The sequence below is a fragment of the Mustela lutreola genome, chromosome 12 (assembly GCF_030435805.1).
Source record: "Mustela lutreola isolate mMusLut2 chromosome 12, mMusLut2.pri, whole genome shotgun sequence".
Taxonomy (NCBI): Eukaryota; Metazoa; Chordata; class Mammalia; order Carnivora; family Mustelidae; genus Mustela; species Mustela lutreola.
This window is the reverse complement of record NC_081301.1, coordinates 9,192,878-9,209,928: the sequence shown is the minus strand read 5'-3', so window position 1 is coordinate 9,209,928 and position 17,051 is coordinate 9,192,878. Positions and strand designations below refer to the sequence as shown.

Genomic DNA, 17,051 nt, shown 5'->3' with positions numbered 1-17,051 from the left:
TATTCAGACTATTCTGTACCTGGCTCTAAAGCCTACACCTTTCCTGTTTATACTGTACTTACCTTCTAGAAACTTTTTGTACCATGGCCTTCCAAGGCAGCTTGCAAAGTACTTTTAGCCAAAGAGTTTTAGGTTGGGGCACAAGACACAAATCAACCTTGTCTACACTCAGGTTAATTCTCTTAAAACATTTGCACTAATTATAGGCTCTCTGTAGAGAGTCTTAAATTATTTTGCAAAACACTAGCTTAAAAGGTTGAGCAAGATATTTAAATGGTGTTTCATATTTGGTTCTTTATCAAAGATGAAGAAATTAGAGCATGTGCTATCATAAGATATATGTTTCTTCCAAATTCTTAGGAAAGTGCCAGAATGGTATTGCATAATAGAATGTTGTCCTGCCCACTGCCTGAATTCCTTATCAGTATTACAACTCACAAGTGGAAACTCACTTTTCCTGATGTCCTCCCCTATCTCAGCATTATGCCAAGAAGTAGCGTTAGGCCTAAAGAGTGGTGGTGTGTAGAGAACTGGTTTCACATTTGCCATGGAGGAGGTTCATGAGGAAAGCTTTGGGCGAACGAAAAGAAGGCAAATGTTTTCCAGTTCTAGATTAGACTCTATTTTTGGAGAAGATAAGAAAAATAAAATTGGGTTATCTATGAAGAGATAATCTTTTTAGGCAATAGAATGGTTTAGCACTTTAAAAAGAGAATTTTTTTCCTTCCTTTCCTCCCCTCATTTTTCCCCTCCCATTTCTGCCTATCAGTTTCAGCAAAATAGTATGAAGTCTCCATTCCTTGGGTGTCAAGCATCAGAATTCAGTTTTGTTCAGTTTAAGTCTTAAAAATAACAACTCTTTTGAAATATAATTCACATATCATACAATGCACCCACTTAAAGTGGACAGTTCATTTTTTTTTTTAAAGATTTTATTTATTTATTTGACAGAGATCACAAGTAGATGGAGAGGCAGGTAGAGAGAGAGAGAGGGAAGCAGGCTCCCTGCTGAGCAGAGAGCCCGATGCGGGACTCGATCCCAGGACCCTGAGATCATGACCTGAGCCGAAAGCAGCGGCTTAACCCACTGAGCCACCCAGGCGCCCCCGACAGTTCATTTTTTAACATATTTACTGAATTATGCAAACACCATAACAATCAATTTTAGAATATTTTCATCACCTACTAGATGAAGAAGCCCCATACTCATTTCTTTGTAATTGCCCCCTTCCCCAAGCCCTAGGCAGCTACTAGGCTACTTTCTGTGTTCTGTAGTTTTACCTATTCTTAACATTTTACATCATTGGAATCATATAATATATGGTCTTTCATGATTGGCTTAGCATTGTGTTTTCACGGTTCTTCCATGATGCAGCATGTATCAACATTCCATGTCTTTTTATTACAGGATAATTTTTTATTGAGTGGATATTTTATTTATCCATTTGTCAGTTGATGGATATTTGGGTTGTTTTAGTTTTTTGGCTATTATAAATAATGCTGCTATGAACACTGTGTACAAGGTTTTGTATGGACATATATTTTCATTATTCTTGGGAATGCACCCTGGAGTGGAATTGTTGTATCACGTGGTGACTCTGTGTTTAACCTTTGAGGAACTGCCAGACACTTTGTTGTCCAAAGTGGCTGCACCATTTTGTATTCCCATATGCACTGTATGAGTGTTCCAATTTTAGTTTAACTTCTTCTTTTTTTTTTTTTATTTTTAGATTTTATTTATTTATTTGACAGAGAGAGACACAGCGAGAGAGGGAACACAAGCAGGGGGACTGGCAGTGGGAGAAACAGGCTTCCCACTGAGCAGGGAGCCTGATGTGGGGCTCAATCCCAGGACCCTGACATCATGACCTGAGCTGAAGCAGACCTTTAACAACTGAGCCACCCAGGCAGCCCCTTAGTTTAAGTTCTAATAGCATTATCTGTCAGACAATACTGCTTGCTTCCTCTGAGCCAGAGATTCTTCTGGGTGCTAGGAATACAGCAGTGAACATGGCTGACAAGTATGCAGCCTTCCAACACTGTACAGTTAAATGCAGAAAGACAGCCAATAAATAAGCCAATAAATAGAATAATTTCAGAGCATGATAAATGTTATGAAGCATTGTAGGAGGAGAGTTCAAAAAGAGTAGTCTGGGAAAGTTTCTTTTCTTTTTTTTTTTGAGGATTTTATTTATTTATTTGACAGACAGAGATCACAAGTAGGCAGAGAGGCAGGCAGAGAGAGAGGAAGGGAAGCAGGCTCCCTGCTGAGCAGAGAGCCTGATGCGATGTGGACCCTGGGATCATGACCTGAGCTGAAGGAAGAGGCTTTAACCCACTGAGCCACCCAGGCGCCCCTTTGGGAAAGTTTCTTTGAGAGAAGAAAATTTGTGAGTCAAGACTCAGAAATGTAACTGGAGAGGGACCAAGGGAAGCAAAAATTCCAGTAAGTGTCACCTTTTCACAAGTTTTTAAAGTGATAATCTTGATGTCGTAGTGGCTAAAACTTATAATGGACCACTTGGTTTTACCTTTCTGTGATCTATTTATATCCCTTGCCTGCTTTTTTCTTAGGTTGGCTTTTCTTACTGATTGATGACAGTTTTGTATATTTTGGATTCTAATTCAATAAAACATAGATAAAAGATATGGAGAGACAATTGTAAAAAAAGAAAACACTAATACCTTTTTTTTTCCCCTCAGTAATATCCATGCCCAACATGGGACTTGAACTCACAACCCTGAGATCAAGAGTCACATGCTCTACCAACTGAGCCAGATAGGCACCCCAATACAAATAACTTTTTAAACATGCAAAAAAAATTGTCCAACCTCATTCAAAAAAAAAAAAAAAACCCACGTATCGAGTGTTTATTATGTGCCAAACACAATTCTAAGCACCTTGTACATATTAACCCATCTAATTTTCACAAGAACATTTGAAATTGGCATATTATAACCCCTATTTGACTGATGAGGAAGTGGCAGCACAGAGGTTAAGTTAGCTGCCTATGATTGCACAGTGACTGCAGAACCAACTGAATGGCAGAACCCCAGAATCCATACTGTTAATCACTACGTTCTACTGACTTTCAAGAGTCAAAACAAAGTAAAACTGTGCTGAGCTACCATTTTTCATTTATCTGATTGGCAGAGATCAAAAGTATGTTAACAGTGTGATGGAGATGGGTGTCAAGACAGTCACTTTTAAAATTGCTGATGGGAGGGGCACTGGGTGGCCCAGTGGGTTAAGCCTTCGACTTTTAAATTCAGCTCAGGTCACGATCCCAGAGTTGTGAGAGCCTGCAGGGCTTGGTGCTTAGCAAGGAGTCTGCTTGAGATTCTCTCTCACTCTCCCCCTTCCCCCACTCAATGCTCTCTCTTCCCCCACCTCTCTAAATGAGTAAAGTCTTTAAAATTGCTGGTGGGAACGTAAATTGGTATAATCTTCTTTGGAGGGCATTTTGGCAGTATCTATCAGAATTTTAAAGAGTACATAATCCATTGACCCAGCAATTGTGATTCGTGGAATTTAGCCTTCATATATTTGTATGTAGGAAATCTTACATGTATTCGAAAGATAATTGTAGCACTCGTTGAAAGAGTACAAGCTTGGAAATAATTTAAATGTTCATTAGTTAGGGGACTAGTTGAATAAATTATGTTACTCCCATTCATTGTAATACTGTAACCCATAAAATAGAATGATTAAGTTCTTTATGTACTTGTTATGCACTAATACAGACCAGTTTCCAGTATATATTAAATTTAAAAAAATTAAGGTACAGAGCAGTGTGTATATGTATTAAATACATCTATGTCTAATAAAGAAAAAACTTATTTTGTGTGCGTGTGTATGTATGTATGTATGTATGTATTTGTATGTGTGTGCATGTGTACCTATTTATCTATCTCCAGACATATATAAGAAACATGTAATATTATTTGCTTCTGGAGGAGAACAGGGGTTTGCATTCAGGAACAGAAAAATGACTTAATAATGTTTTACTTTTCACATTTTGAATATGACCTTATATTAAAAATGCTAAATAGAAAATATGCTTTAAAAGGAATCTAGATGGTATAATTAAGGTTAGTAGTCATTTTGATCTGTTTAACAGTTTATTTTTCTGAATAGTGGAGGTCTCAAGAACATTAGTAGTGTTTATTTTTTAAGATTTTCCAAAAGGTAAGCAAAGAGGATGAATCCTTGGTTGGCCTTGCCTTATTAAAGTGGTAGATGGAAACATTCTAATAGCAGAGCCAATGCTGTGTATGTGGCACTCTCAGGAAAAACAGACTTCCCATCCTTTCTTTCTTCTTTTCTCTTCCTTTTATTTTCTAAGAACACTTTGGACAATAGGTTCTTGTACTCACAATTTAAAGAAATTTTGCAGTCCATATGAGCATTTGCTGCACTAAGCTACAAACTGTCTCCAAATTTGTAGTGCTCAGCTTGTAGCTCCTTAGTATCATCAGAAACTCCAGACACATTTTGGTAGACAAGAAGATTTGGGCTATAAATGGGAAATGATAAGAAGATATGCATTGTAAGAATATGAAAAGTCTCCTATCAAATCACACTTAGTATATAACCAGGTTATCTACATAAATATAGTTAAGTCTGTTTTTGCTAGTGTTGTAATTTGATGTTCTTTGTTCTTCATAAGATCAAATTGGAGTCCGCTAGTGTCGAGTGACAAAATATAACCAACACTAGCTGTTTGTACTGAAGCACAAAATATTTGGAGAGAACAAAGGCTGGAAATGGTGGCTGGTATTGTCTAGACTTCAAATGTAGAGTACTAATCTGAGAAGATTTGATGGAATGCAGAGAATAAAGTAGAATTTTGAGGTTGAAAAGAAGATGGATTTTTCTTTCTTTCTTTTTTTTTTTTTTTTTTTGGAGAATGTTAGAGTTTCCAAAGAGGTCATATATAAGGGATGACAAATTTTTGCCAAGGTAGAAGAAAACATGAAGGCAGAAAGGTAAGAAGGAGATTTTTTGTGGTGCTTAACACTCATGAGAGAAGAATGGTTCAGGATATGAGCTTTGGAGTCAGAGGCTTGGGTTTGGGTCCCAGATTCACTGCTTCCCATCTAGGTTGCCTTGACGAAGTACTTAATAACCATTCTGTGTTACTTTTCAAATTCTAAAGTGGAGTTAGGTATAGTGCTTATTTTAACCTTATAGAGTAGTTGTGGGGATTAAATGGAATTGTGCATGAAAGCATATTGCCAAGTGTCTTGTACATAGTAGGTGTTTAGTAGATGTATGTTACTATTTTATTTCATTTATTTATTTTTAAAGATTTTATTTATTTATTTGACAGACAGAGATCATAAGTAGGCAGAGAGGCCAGCAGAGAGAGAGAGGGGGAAGCAGGCTCACCGCGGAGTAGGGAGCCCAATGCGGGGCTCGATCCCAGGACCCTGGGATCATGACCCGAACTGAAGGCAGAGGCTTTAACCCACTGAGCCACCCAGGCGCCCCGTATGTTACTATTTTAATGGTAATTTTGAGGTAAGAATCAAGTGAATATTGTTCATTGTAGATTTGAAGACTCAAGAGGCAACATGATATATAAAGAGAAGTATACTCAGATTCAGAAGATCTGTCACCTGTACAAATCTATACATTGAGTAAATTTAATTTTTTTGTGGCAATTAAGTTAGAATGAGGTCAAAAAGAAAGAGGAAAGATAGGGGTGCCTGGGTGGCTCAGTGGGTTAAGCCGCTGCCTTCGGCTCAGGTCATGATCTCAGGGTCCTGGGATCGAGTCCCACATCGGGCTCTCTGCTCAGCAGGGAGCCTGTTTCCTCCTCTCTCTCTCTCTCTCTGCCTGCCTCTCTGCCTACTTGTGATCTCTCTCTGTCAAATAAATAAATAAAATCTTTAAAAAAAAAAGAAAGAGGAAAGATAAAGGGATAGCCTTGTAATAAAAATGCTTTCTCGGGGCGCCTGGGTGGCTCAGTGGGTTAAGCCGCTGCCTTCGGCTCAGGTCATGATCTCAGGGTCCTGGAATCGAGTCCCGCATCGGGCTCTCTGCTCAGCAGGGAGCCTGCTTCCTTCTCTCTCTCTCTGCCTGCCTCTCAGTGTACTTGTGATTTCTCTCTGTCAAATAAATAAATAAAATCTTTAAAAAAAAATGCTTTCTCTTTGCCTTTCATTTACCTAATATATGTAACCTACTTTATATTTAACTTCAGTGTGATTGAATGTGATAATGAGAAGATACATAGGATTTCTCGACATATAATAGATGCTCAACAAATGCTCATTTTATTCATATAATTCTTTATGTGCCCTGCCAGATAAAGAAAAGAATTCTTGAGAAACAGGATTCTAGGAAATGAAGGATAAATGGAAAGATTGAGGGTAGAGGCAAACAGTGGTTACCAGGTAGTTAGGTTATAAACTCCAGTGGTGTTGAATGAACAGATGTAACTCCTTATACAATAGAAGTTAGCAAGATTTAACGTGAGCAGACAGATGAAGAAAAGCCAAAGATTTATGAGGAGATTGAATGCTTAGAAGCTAGAGAACATATCAGTCCTGCTGACTCTGATAGGATAGTTAGGGAAGATGTTTTAGATATGTCTAGTTTTGGACGATGGTACAACGTCTAAGTATGTACGTTGTGTGTACAACAAGGAATGGAAGACGGAGAAAGGGTAAGGAAAGGGATGTTGTTGGCATATGATTTTTAAACAGTACAAAATTGTCTTTTCAGTGACATTCCTGTTTCTGAAATTGAGGTAATGAACTCCTGACATCTAATACATTTATACTCCATTTAGAAGGATTTTGTTGGCTTTAAATTCTTAGTGTAAAGCAAAAGCTTTAAGAGACCAATACAATGTTGTTATCTGTCAATCTTGTGATGCTCATTTCTGGGCTACAGGGAGCATTGGACAGTGGGCCATTCAGATACCTCGGTAAATATGGGTGTTGGCAGAGGGATTGTTTTTATGCTTTTTGTATTCACAGACTTGTCCTTTGGCTTTTTATCTTAAATAGTAAAGAAGATAATGAAGATAAATAATTGTGACTTGTTATGTTGGTATGTAAAATGTCTTCCAGAAAATTTTTCAGCAGATGAAAACAACTTTGGGATAAAGAAGAAATTTTACCAGGGTGGGATTTTCTTTTAAAGCACTGGAAATGTGTCCATTTTGTTTCAGATGACACTTAATCATGCAATTATTTAATAATGTTCTTCTGATTATATGCAAATAATGCTATCCTCCATAACATCAATTTGTTGTTGTTTTTTTAACAATTGTTTCTTATAGGGAATACGTAGCAATAGGCAACATCTTTTTTCTGGCCTTTTCTGCTTAGCTTTTATATTATTATTCATATATACGTTAGGGACTTATTAGTGACTCCTAACACACATTCTATCCCTTAGTGATAGCTAAACCTCCAAGTAAATTTTTCTCCTTTCCTTTGAAGAATTGACCATTTTTCTTTCCTAACTCCTTGATCTTATTGGTACATTAACTATAATTTTTTAAGAGTAGTATACTGTATCTGTCTATATCAAGAAAATTTTTATTTGAAAAGTGTTAGTTTTAAAATATGCTAAGTAGCTTTTTGGAATATTACATGTATGTGTTGGGTAAAAGACAAAGCCTGGAAATACTTATATTACAGGATCATTTCTTTGCCCTTGCTCTTTCTTTTGAATCTCACTCTAATTGAATTGCCACAAAAGAACTGTGTAAAGGGAATTGAGGTAACAGTTTGAACTCAAAGGGTACCTTCTTTGCAGAATTATTTGCTTGTTTGATTTTAAGTTGTTCAGTTTGTTACTGTTATTGCCTGCATAGAGCCTCACAGTTTTTTGGTTTCTGTTGACCAAGCTAACCCAATTACTCTGTAGCATCTAAGTATATTACTGTTGAGAAATTATTACATTATTATGTACTAACATTAGGACCCACCATATATACTAGGGGCTGTGATAGGCTGTTTACGTGCATCAAGGGATCTGTTTGGTTATTCCTGTTTTTCAGGTGAAGAAACTAACACTTAGTGGGTTTAATAAATTGCCCAGGATCAGCTCTCTATTAAGTAGTAGAGCTTGGACTTGCTCCCAATTCTATCTAAATTCTAAGCCCATAGCCTTAGATCCAAAACCTTTTGAATGATTAGCTGACTATATGTAATTAAATTTGTTCTCATTGTTGAAAATGCAAGTATTTTGTGGCAGTGTTTTTTAAGATCCGACTTGGCTAATGCTTGTTTCTGGGGGATAGGAGAAATGTAGATTATTCTTCGGTTTGTGTTAATCTAGCACCCCCTAGATACTGTGTTTTTTGCCTTGGACTTGTGATATGGTAGGCACCAGAGTAATGCATGGCTGGATTTTTATGTACGGCACTGTTGCTACAGGACGTTTATAACCACTCTGCTTTTCCTGCTCTTTGCTGTTTCATCCCCAGAGTGTTGTCTTACCTCCGTTTGTTCAGTGACAGAGAAGAAAGAAAAGAGTGAAGTCTCTGGAGTATAGCTCTACTGTTGTACGAATTGTTTGGAGTAGAGCTTGCAGGCCTGTAGTCCAGCCAGCTTTTGTTCAGAACGCTGTTGGGTGGGCAGTGCTTGCTTTGGGTACTGTAGGCAGAACTGATTGTCTTGGTTACAGAGTCAAGGGAGATGAACTTGATTTCTTAACTGTTCTGGATGTTGGGAGTTAATTTTAGAAGAATGTCACAGTAAACTGGCTTTGGTTTCGTGTGGAACAATTTAGATAGGTAGAAATTGTTTGACCTCAGTGCTTTACATTTTAATGAAGTTTTTAATGTGCTGTTTACAAGAATCCAATGCAGAATTTAAAGACAATGCCCTATCTGAAATATGAAATGATTTTATGAGAGATTTATAATTCAGAAAGCATATATTTTCGTATATTGTATCCAATTGTATCTAATTTTGAAGGCTTTAATTTATATCTTTATTTTTTAATTGTCAGTTTATCTTCTACCTTCAGATGGTAAAGTGACTGACCTCCTTAGGATGGGGTTAGAAATATAAGCTGTTTTTTAAAGCAAAAAGTTGCTTCAGTGAGTTTTTCCTTGTGCCAGCTCTTCTCTTTCAGGCCATCTTACTGAAGCTGAACATCAGTTCAGTTGACAACTTTACTCAATTCTAGGCAACAGTGGCCATGCTCTGGTCTGCAGAGACAGTGAATCCATTCTGGCTCTGACACCCAGTTTTATTGTAAAACACATTCATGTTGACATCATATCAGTTTTCTGAACTATTACATGCATAAAAGAATTCACCCTTCTCCATTCAGTCTTTCTCAGCCTTCCAGTAAGGAGAAATTTACACACCCAATGTTTTCATTTTGCATTTAATGTGGTCTGTTCCAGAAAATAGCAGCTTCTGTTTAAAAAAATGTGTTTTTTTTTTTTTTTTGAAGGCACTTAGCAGAGAGTATTAGCTTAATGGTGTTCATTGATAGGAGAGGGCTAAAGAGAATTGCACAAGGCAGTTTTTAGGCCTGAGCCCTTGAAGTTTAGGGTAAAACAGGTCAATATTGACCTAAGATTATGGGGATTAGTTACCAGAGTTCCTTTGCATGTAGCTTCCATTTGAAGGCTTGCCTGCTGTACTTCATTTATGCCCAGTTTTGTGGGCTTTGCCTCCTAGTTGGCCATTTTTATTGGTTTGATTTCTAAAGGCCTTTTTAAATTGCTGATCTTTTGTTTGCTTGGTTTACTTATATTGGAACTTGTGAGCTTTGCATTTAGAATTTATTTCAAGTATGATCCAAATCTTCATCTTTAGTTTATGGAGGGAAAAGTAGTCTTTCTTGTGTAGAAAATTCAGCTTTCAATTTTAATGTCAATTCTAGGTTTGTACTGAGTTTTACTGAGTCTGTTCTTGGCTTTCATGTTAAAGAAATGTCACCTCTACACTTTTAATGGTGCTTGATTGACTTATCCTGATTTCCTGATCCTAAAAATATTAAGACATTTTCTTTTCCCTTTTCTGCCTTTGGTGAATATAGACTTCCCTAAAATATCCACAAGCCGAGTTGAAGAATTTAATAAGGTTTTCCTTGTTATTTGGTTCTACTGTTCTGAGACTGTCCGTTGGGAATTTCATTTACTCATAAGAGACTGAGCATTCTAACATGGAGTGATTGCAAATTTTGTTTATAAAGTAATGTCATAAATGTCTCCATGTGATTACTTAAATATGAGTGTGTAATTTACATAAGATTTTAAAGGGAGTGATCTCAAGCCTTTAGATGTATATGTTAATTAATTCTTACCTATGTTGTTTTGGATCTGGTGTGATATTATGGGGCACATGGAGAATATTAAAAAGACTTTTTCTATTATCTGTATTTCCTAAACATTATGGGCAGAATAAGGTTGGAATAGAGAGAGAAAATTGCAAACATGCCCTGACTTTCCACTGGCTGGATGCACATTATCTTTATCTTTATTTATTAATAAAAGACGGAATGCCTTGGAAAACAAAAGGTTTTAATGGCCGGTGCTTGGTATCCTTGACAACAGTCCCGAAAGAATATTACATTAGGGCACCAGAGAACTTTTAAAAATAAGTAATGGAATTCCGTCTCTGTTATGCTTTTAGTAGTCATTTCGGCCATGGTGCAGCGAGGTCATAAGCTGAGCTCAGTGAAGGGAGCCAGAACATGAAATGATGCTGAGAGAACGTCTGGGAGATGAGAGGTACAGAATTACAAGCGAAAGTGCAGGCCTGCTGAGGCAATTACAGCTTAATGGGGTCATTTGGAAGGCAATTGCCAGGGGTTAATGTAGTATGGAGAGATGAGGTGAGATTGAAGTGAAATTTGGGGCTGGAAATGTGTTAAGATGAAAGATCAGAGAGCAGCAAATTCTGCAGTGGTAAAGGTTTATAACATGCAAAGATTTGAGAAAATGTAAAAAATAGTGCCCAGATGTTTTAAAAAAATTTAGGAAATAAAAGTAAGCGACAGTAAATTCTAGAAATGCAATTTCTACATAAAAACATCTTTTTCTAAAAGAGGTTTCCAGTTAAGAAAAAATACATTTTATACAATATAAAGAGTCCATTTTTAAAGAAGTTTTCTGTTGTAATTTAGATTTTTTTGGGGGGGGGACCTTATATCTTTGCTCATATTGAACTTGAAGAGTATTAACACTGGCAACAAGCTTTATAAGTGACTGTTTTACCTACCAGAATACCAGCTTTTTAAAAAAAACTCTTAGTGTTTAAAAACAAAAAATCAAGAGAAATTCCTGGTATACATATTTTGATATATTTATAATGGATTCATCACATTATCTTCTCAGGCATTAAAATATACTATATAGAATGTCAAAATATTACCAGAATGTAAGCTAGCATTCTTTGAGTGGGTATTTTGGTACTGAAAAGTATGCTTAAATATTACAGGTGTTTAAATTAAAAATGTCAAACCATGAAGGCATAATGGAAGTAATCATTTTTACATAGTTTTAAGCAGTACAGGGTTTGAAAAAGCTTTGCATGCCAGACTATTATTGTGAATGAGTGGAGTTCATAAGAATTCAAAGGACAAAAGAGATCATTATGCTTTGTTACCTCAGCTAGTTCATTACCTTAATTGCTGAGCGTAATCCAGTCTTGGAAGAAAACTCTAGGGCTTTAAGAAGATCAACACCAGCACCTTATGGCACAGAAAATGGAAACCCTTTCCTGTACCGTTGCTACTCCAGGAACACTAAACCTTGATCAAAGGCTGAACTTTTCTTAAGGTCGGCCATGTGAACATCCCCTGGAGCTGTACCATTCGCTGAACCGTAATGAAGTTTAGTGGGTTCAGCACCATTTCTCTCTGACTGTGACCGTCCTGGATCACTGGCTAGCAATAGCATATTATCAGCCTTTCAGATAGGTGAGGTTTAAACATGGTTATGGTTAGTAGTATAATATGCTTAAAACAAAACAAAACTGCTTCTCGCATATTCTAGGAATCTAAGAAACTATGTATTAGTATGTAACTAATTCATTCGGGGAGCAGGAGGTGGTGGATTTTATTTCAGTCCTTTTGAAGGGATTGCTTCTCTGCTCTCTGTACCTAAATCTTTCAGAAAACCTTAGAAATTCCCTAAGCAGTATGCTTTTCCAGAAAGTCCTTTACTATGTAATGTGGATGCAGCTGTGAGATGGTTCAGACTTGTCTGAAGCATTTTTATTTATATTTTTTTCTCACCTGGGCAGCAACTTAGCTTGGGTTTTGAGGGTAGTTTTTCTTTATAGAATGTGTACAGTTGCATATGTTAAGCTTTGAAAAAAATACATTAAAACAAAAAATATGACCTTTAAAAGCATGGTTGAGTTGCATTCATTTTATAACCATCAAAGCAACTCTGTACTGTTGTAAGGTAGAAAAATCAATGATGCAATCTTTTTCCTTTTGCCTCGTGCAATCCGTAATTGAAATGGAAAATCAAATGAACGGCTAACAGATAATTGTTTTATCAATATTCCCTGCCTGCCCTACAAGGGTCAGCATAGAATGATCATGAGCCAGGGATATGATGAGGACAAAATGTGAAATTGAACAGCAAGGAGGCAATAAATCAGCCTTGACAAGAAAGAGTGACCAGCATGTAGCTGTTGTAGGCAGCTTTGGGGACAGTTTTTGTCTCAGGTGTCTGCCCTGATTTAAAAATGTGAGTATATAATATTCGAAGCTTTGCTACCACTAAGCCTGGCTATTTCTAGATTTTAGTACCTTGAGACAATACACTAGTAAAGAAAACCTGAATGAACACTAGGAAATTATAAAAGTGTAATATATCCTAAAAAAGAGAAATGTTTAAATAAATGAATTTTCATAGATTCAGATATGGTATGTTAGTATATTGTTTAATTAAAAGAAATAAATGTAACAAAACTGTATTTTGTTGTATGTCATGCCACAGGCCCTGACTGTAAAATGAAACTGATTTGCTGAATTAATTTTTTTCTAAACATATCCTTTAAAGTTTATAAAGAAAAGTATATATTAATTTCTCTTGCTTAAATTTCAAGATTTATGTGAGTTGAAGATATCATTTCAGGAAGGAGGCTGAGGATCCAAACTAAAATGTTGAATCATCTACCCACAATTTATTTTTCTTTATTTTCCCATTGTGGAGAAATAATTATGTGTGTGTGTGTGTGTGTGTGGCAGAGAAGCACCTTTAAAATACTCAATAGTACCATGTAATGTATAGGATTATCAGATAAAGGTTACTGCTCTCATGTCCACACCACATTAAAACTAGACATTGCCAAATTGTGCTTAAGTTTATTCGAATCAGACATGCTTATGTTGGTGAACATATAGGGAAATGCACACTATTGTACATACTGCTTGTTGAGTATAAAACTAGCACAACTTTAAGATCATTTTAGAAAAATATTCTGAAAGCCTTACGATTTATTCTTAAATATTTTGCTTATAGGAATTCATGCTAAGAAATAAAGACATACGTAGAGGTACACATACAGAGGTGGTCACCCCAGCAACATCTTCCCTTTCTCCTTTCTTCTTTCTAATTTTTATTAGGGTGAATTTTGAGCCACACTACAGGAGATAGAATACTAAAACACCCGACACTAACCCTGACAACCTTGTGCCCAGTCCTGCCCCATTCTCACATATTAGCTTTCTTCCTCACATATTTTTGAGGTAAAGCTAGGACATATTATTTCACTTGTAATTACCACAGAATATACCTCTAAGAAATCAGGATTCTTAAAACAAAACAAAACAAAAAACTAAAGTTGTCACCATATTATACGAAATATTTATACCAGGGGCACCTGGGTGGCTCAGTGGGTTGGGGCCTCTGCCTTCGGCTCGTGTCATGATCCCAGGACCCTGGGATGGAGCCCCGCGTCGGGCTTTCTGCTTGACAGGGAGCCTGCTTCCTCCAATCTCTCTCTCTGCCTACTTGTGATTTCTGTCTGTCAAATGAATAAATAAAAATCTTAAACAAACAAATATTTATACCAAATATACCAAATGATTGAGAATATTCATAAAAAATAAATGATAATAAAGCAATAATTCTTCATTATCATCATCCAAATGGTTTCTTTGAATCAGGGTGCACATAAAGTATATTCATTGCAATTGGTTGGCATATCTTTTAATCTTTTAAGTATTTTTAAATTTAAAGCTTCTTTTCCATTTCCTTTTTGCACCCCCCCACAGTTTTTCCTTTCCTGTGTTCTGTTTGTTTGTTTGTTTTTACCTCCTGAAAAAACAGGATCATTATTCCTGTAATTTCCCAGTCTATAGTTTGCTGTTTGCATCTCTGTGGTATAGTTTAACATGTGCCTCTGTTCTTTGTATTTGATGCAAGCTGACTGTTGCGTCTATAGGCTTAATCAGATTCTGGATTAATTTTTCCTTTTTCCCTGCAGAATTGCTCTATAGATTGTTATGTTTTTATATCGGGTAGCACATAATGCGTACTTTCCTTTCATTTTTGGGATGTTAGCAGTTATTAATGCTCAGTGCCTACATCTCTTGGTTTATTGGGGATTGCAAAATATGGCTATTTTAATTCTATTATTCTTTTTTCATTGTTAGTTAGAATCATCGATGAGAGAAGCTTTCCTGTATCTACTGTCCTGTATCTACTATTTAATTACTCAATGGTCTTATTTGCAGCATTTTTCCTAATAAGATAAAATTGTGAACAACTGAAATATCCAACAGTGATATGGTTAAATTACGCGATCAAATTCCATGTAATTATTTTACATCATATTTTAGAATAATACCTAATAATATGAGAAAGTTTGATATATTAAACTTATAAAGCAGTTTATAAAATAGTAGTATAATGTGTTCTTGGATTTTTTTCCAAGTTTTTTCATATGGGGAGAAAAATCACTTAAAAAAACCCACCAAATATTTGAATTAAATAATAGTTACCTCTCAGTAGTGGAAGTAGGATTTACATTTTCTTCATTATACTTTTCTGTATTTTTCAACTTTGCTACAAAAATCATTTACTCGTTTTCCACTTTATTTTCCCTTACCATTTGTTCAAATGAGCGAAACATGATTAAGGGACTGGATCTTCTCTAGTAGACTGACTTAACCCATCTTTCAATCCATGAATTAACCTGTAGAAGGGTTGTAATTGCAGTTACAAATAAATCACAGTGATCTAAATTAAGTGGTATCTCCTCTAATAGTTTTTTCTGATAGGTGGGTTTCCTATTGTCTTTGTACACCAGATGCTTTGCACGGGCCCTGACACAGAGTACCATCAGTAAATATGTTTGGTTGAACAGGAGCTAGGATAAGCTGAATCTAGAGCCATTGTTAGACCTAACATGTTGATGATTGTTCACATCTAATTTGTTGATGCTCTTTTGCCCTGCGTAAGTTACCCGAGTGAAATATTTCCACCTCTCCTGTCAAAGGCTAATAATCTCTGGTTTGGAATCTGTGGACTTCACATTGGGTAGAGTATTTTAAATATCCCATGTTGTCTTGTCAACAACCATCAGTCCCTTTTAATTAGCATGTCATTGACCTAAAAATCACTTCTTTATGTAGTCTCTTCAGTCTTTCACATTTTGTTTTTTTTATCTTTTTCTAAATTATTTTAATTTTTAGTTTTCTAGGGGAAAATTATTGTCTGCATGGTTCTTTTTGAAACATAATCGTATCTGTGTGAAACATAATCGTATCTGTTTTCATGCACGTTATTACTTTGTTTCTCTGAGAAGACCATTGTGTCTTACGCATTTGTCTTACACAAGACCATTGTGACTTACGTTTTTTTCTTCAATACTCCGCACTGTGCTATTCTGATGATAGATGCTCAATAAATATTTGTTGAATTAGTTAGAATGTTGCTGTTGAATTATTGCTGAAAAGATTAACATTGTTAATGGTCAGTAATTTTTAGGATGGAAGAGGTAGAAGAAAATAGTCTTTTACTGCATTGTTTTCCTTGAATTGTTCCTGAGTAAAATTTAGTGTGGGATTGGAAATTAGAAATTCTTTGAAATCCTAATTCATTAAAAAATCATTACAGTGACACGCCTGGGTGGCTCAGTCGTTAAGCGTCTGCCTTCGGCTCAGGTCATGATCCCAGGGTCTTGGGATCGAGCCCCACATCAGGCTCCCTGCTCAGTGGGAAACCTGCTTCTCTCTCTCTCACTCCTCCTGCTTGTGTTCCCTCTCTCGCTGTGTCTCTCTCTGTCAAATAAATAAATAAAATCTTTAAAAAAATCATTACTAAGTGCCTAATATGTGCTAGGCATTTTTGTAGATGCTAGAGATGTAACAGTGAACAAAACAAATTCCTGTCCTTATGGAACTTTGCACTCTTGGGGATCTACTCATATACAACTGGCTGCCATATGCTTCTATGATAAAGTATAAAGATTTCTGAGGAGCCATCAGCCACACCTAAAAAATGTTTATCAGAGGGGCGCCTAGCTGACTTAGTCAGTAGAGCATGCAATTCTTATTCTTGGGGTGGTAAGTTCATGCCTCACACTGGGCATAGAACTTGCTTTAAAAAAAAAGATTAAAAAATGTATATGAGATTGATCTGGAGTAAACTATTCATTAGCTTATATACGGTTTTAATGCAGGTTGTGCAAAAGCCTGATAGTATAAAGAAAGGAAAGAAACATTTGTTGAACATTTATAGTATTGCCATATATTCTATTAAGAGTTTCAACATATCTTATCTCATTTACTCTCACAGTAGGTCTGAGAGACAGATATTATTTATATTTTCATCAATGAAAAAAGAGAGTTAAAAAAAGATGTTAAGGACCTTGGTCAGGATTGTATAACTAATGAGTGGCAAACCTTATTCAAACATGAATTCTTACTCCAAAGTGATTATTCCATAAGCATCACTGTGGGGAAAATATCATAGATTCTTAGTTGTTTAGTTGAATTTTTCAGAATGATGTATTTGCAAATATGGCAGATATGATACAGTTTCCTCATGTGTGCTTTATTTATTCATTATACTGTATTTTATATAGCAGCATATCCATAAGAA

General features: G+C 36.1%; 1 protein-coding gene and 1 non-coding gene across 4 annotated transcripts in view; one reads left to right on the top strand and one right to left on the bottom strand.

Annotated features, from left to right (window-relative positions):
• PBX3 (PBX homeobox 3) overlaps nt 1-17,051 on the top strand; it is a 217,200-nt gene that overhangs the window by 83,332 nt on the left and 116,817 nt on the right. The gene's annotated exons all lie outside the window — the stretch shown is intronic.
• Nucleotides 2,713-2,785, bottom strand: TRNAK-CUU (transfer RNA lysine (anticodon CUU)). Its single transcript has one exon. It is a non-coding gene; the product is annotated as a tRNA-Lys (tRNA).